Genomic DNA, 4546 nt, shown 5'->3' with positions numbered 1-4546 from the left:
GATAGCCAAGATACTACACTTGTCATGTCATTTCAAGCAACTAGCTCACGAAGATGACCGCGAGATGAAGAACCGCTTGCACCACGACGACGTCAAAGGATTCCGAGCAACAGATTGCTGGTGATTGTATTTGAGGTCGAGCCTGCCTACAATGGTCAGCCAGAAGGAGTGTTTGCAGGACAATTTCACAATGAAGACACGGAGGTTCATGCTTGGTCAAAAGTTGAAGGCTTGGGCCATTACCGTTGGCTTCAAGGACCATTGAATCACTTGCCTCGTGAACAATAATTGGAGTTCATAGCAGAGGTTATGCGACAGATCTTCATTTTCTTGCGTTGGTATTGATTGACGATAACATTGCTTCTCGGAGACCTCGAAGCTAAAGGAGGAGGTGATGTTAGGGACATAGTCCTTAGACCTTTCTAGAGACAAGTTTTTAGAACCTTCTTGAAAGAAGTCTCTAGAAACTTCCAGAAGATTCTCTAAATATTCTCTTGGAATATTCTTCAAAGATTCCCTAAAGATTCTCTTAGAAGGCTCTAGGAGATTCTTAGAATATTCTAGTAGATTCTAGGAAGTTACTTGAGAAGCTTCCTAGCTCTAAGTTAGTTGCTCGAGAAGTTTCATAGTTCTTGGGAAGCTTCTTGATGCGCTTCCTTAGAACCATAGGCCAGTAGTATATATAAGAGTCGAGGCTGAAGAGTTCTTCAGCCTCGACAACGCATCTCTTGAAGCTCTAGCTCAATTCTTTTGGCGTTGCTCTTGTACTCATCTGATAATCTAGTTCTTGTCATTTCTTCTTGAACTTCTTGTTTAGATTTCTTATTTGTATTTTTGGTCCGTGACAGATACGCTTGGTGCTACTTCTTTGTTTTCTTTACTTTTATTATTTACTTATAAAGAATTGTGATTGAGAGAAGTATTGTTGAATTAATGATCGAAGAATAGATTATGGGTTGAATTAAGACGGAAGTAGTAAGCCTCGATGTTTTGTAGTTTGATAATTGATTTCAAACAGCCAGAGTACAATCAATTGTGATACTAACAGACCCAATTCATATAACGAGTCTTTCTCCATGTTCGAAGCCACCTCTATTAGTTCAATTGTTTTGGTATACTGAAGCTTGAACGCAACGAGAACAACTTACAAAGTAAGTTTTTCTACGTGTGGGCCACATAATTAGTTTGTTCTTTAAGCTAACAACATGTGTGGCATATGGCCAACTTATTGACCACATTTTTAATCCAAAAAGTTAATTAAAGACACTTATAAAGTCAAAGCAACATCTATAAAGCTTCTAGAAAGCTTCCATATCAAATATTATAGAATTAACTTATTTTTACCTATTTTTATTATTTCTATCTATTTACACATAGAATTACTTGCTTACATGCATATGTCCGTGATAAAGGATGTATACATTTAGAGAGGGTGAATATTATATAGTAACATAATTATATGGTAAAAAATAAGAATATGGATGTTATTATAGAGGAACCTTCTTCACTTTCATTAACTCATTTCTATTACATTGTCTTGAAGGCTATAATAATTGTAATATCTTGTCCAATATGGTATCAAATAATAACTCTTAAGTTGAATCTAGAACCTTATACAATACCTAATGAAAGACCTATTTTCTTTTCAAAAATCTCTTCTTATTTTACAATGAATATTATTTTAGAATCTAAACATTACAAAGCCACTATCTTATTAGATTTAGGAGCCTTAGGATGTTTTTTAAATGAAGAATTTGCTAAAAGATATAATATATCTTTAATAAAGAAAATTGAACTTGTTCACGTAAAAGTCATAGATGGTCATCCATTATCTTTAAGACATGTTATTCATGAAATCCTTCCTATAGAAATAACAACTAATAGTCATAGTAGCTTTGTAATATTTAATATCATTAGATCTCTCTTTAATCTAATCATTTTAGATTTATTATAGTTAAAAAAAGATATATATAATTCTAAAATAGATTGAATTTTTTAAAATCTTGACTTTTTTGAAAGTATAAATAAGAGTATAGTTAATTAAATAGAAATTTATAAGTTTAGTACAACTAAACTTATATTTGTAATTACAAGAGCTTTTTTGCATACCACAAAAGAACAATTATCTTATGTTATTTATGTTGCACTTCTTTTTAATAGTAGAAAGATTTCAAGTAGTATTGCAAGCCAATATTAAGATTTTTAAGATGTATTTGGAGAAAAAAAATATAGATACTCTTCCTAGACATCATCCATATGACTACTCAATAACCTTCATAAAGGAATTCAAGTACCATTGGAATCAATCTATAATTCATTACAAAATGATTTTTTTGAACTCAAAGAATACATTAAAGAAAATCTAGCCAAAAACTTCATACGCCATTCCAAATTTTTAACAAGAGCTCCAATTTTATTTATAAAGAAAAAAGATGGATCATTACAAATATATGCCATTTATCAAAGATTCAAAAAAATTACCATTAAAAAAAAGTATCTACCACCTTTGATATTTGGACTTCTAAATTAATTGAATCAACTTAAGATCTATACAAAAATAGATATATAATGAACATACAATCTGATATGTATCAAAAAAAGAGAACAATAGAAGATTATATTTTGAACTAAGTATGGATATTTTGAATACAATATCATATCTTTTAGACTTATAAATATACCAACAGCTATTCAATATCTAATGAATGATGTCTTTTGAGAGTTTTTAAATGATTTTATTATTTGTTACCTAGATAATATCTTAATCTATTCTAAAAATACAGAAGAACATGAACTTCATATTTATTATATATTATAAAAACTAAAAGATTTTTAAAAAAAAGAACTTGATAAAAATAAATAAACAAATGAGACTTTTTTCAAAGAAAGATGACAAAATAAAAATAACTAAATATGCATATTAAGAAAGAAACTGGAATGGCTATTGTCAAAAGATAAGAAAACTAGAGACCCTTGAAACTAGACTATAAGCAAGAAAAGAGTTGACAAGAGTGAAGAAGGCTTCACTCTTGCCTCTATATATACTATCTATCTAGGAGCTATAAGGCGACGTTCTATAGGACCTCCAAAAATGTGTTGACTTTGCAGAATACGTATCTTAACTTGCAAGGCAAGTTTTCTATGTAGGTGCCACATAATTAGCTTGTTTCACAAGCTACCAACATGTGTGGCATGTGGTTAACTTGTTGACCAAGTTTCTAACCTACCAATCAAGTATAAATATATGTAAAGTTGAAGCAGCATCTATGAAGCTTCTAAGAAGCTTTTCTAGAAGATATTATGAAATTAATCTATTTTTACTTACTACTTATTCATATCACCTATGCAATAATTACAATAAATATATGTTCATGACAAAGATACAAGATTCTATGCCAAAATAAAATACTATATATTTTATACTACTCAAGTCAATTTTTTAGGATACATCATTTCAAATGATGGACTTATGATGGATTCTAAGAAAGTTAAAACTATTATAGATTTGAAGATCTCAAAAATAGTAAAAGATGTCTAATATTTTTTAAAATTTGTCAATTACTATTAAATTTTTAACAATGACTTCTCTCAAATTCTAGCTCTACTTACATGTTTAACTTATAAAGACAAACTTCAATGGAATCAAGAAGCAAAAGTAGCATTTGAAGCTTTGAAAACAGTCTTTATTTTTGCACTAATCTTATATTATATCAATTTTTCTAAGCCATTTTTAATATAAATAGATACATTAGACTTTGCTTTGAGTGCCATATTATCACAAATAGGGACAAATGATAAACTTCACTCAATAGCTTTTTATTCAAAAATAATTTAGTAGCTAAGATCAATTACAAGTTTCATGATAAAGAACTTCTTTCAATTATGGATTCATTTCAAGAATAGTATCATTATCTAAAAGAGGCTTCTAAACTAGTCATTATTTATATAAACCATGAGAATCTTGAATATTTTATATTAGCACGTGTTTTGAATTATTATCAACTTTATTGGAGCATGTCTTTGTCAAGATTAATCATCTATATTTTTCTTCTCAAATATATCTTAATAATCTTCATATTGGCTTCAAATACTACTTAAAGTCTTTTTACTATTAGAAACAAATGCGGCATGAACAACATAAGATAATCCTTCTTTTGCAGCATGCAAAGAAGATCTTACACTTATAAATACAAGTTTGGTTGTATTAGAATTATGACTTTTTATTTCATTAACTATATTTTTAGTTATACTTTCAAAAAAATCAAGACTACAAGAAATCTAATCTATTTTAGAATTATATTTTTTTAGCCATGATAAATCTAAAATAATTGAATTAGAAGATGATCTAATAATATTAAATATTACAAAGCTACTATGACCATTATTTTTTATTTCTATAGGAAAGATTTCATGAATAATATCTCTTAAAGATAATGAACAATCATCTATGACCTCTATGTAAAGAGGTTTAGTTTTTTTTATTAAACTTATGTTATGTCTTTTAGCAAAATCTTCATTTAAGAAACACATTGAGACTCTTGAATCT

Source organism: Physcomitrium patens, chromosome 1, assembly GCF_059467195.1.
Source record: "Physcomitrium patens ecotype Gransden chromosome 1, ASM5946719v1, whole genome shotgun sequence".
In the NCBI taxonomy this organism is placed as follows: Eukaryota; Viridiplantae; Streptophyta; class Bryopsida; order Funariales; family Funariaceae; genus Physcomitrium; species Physcomitrium patens.
Note: the sequence above shows the minus strand (reverse complement) of the source record.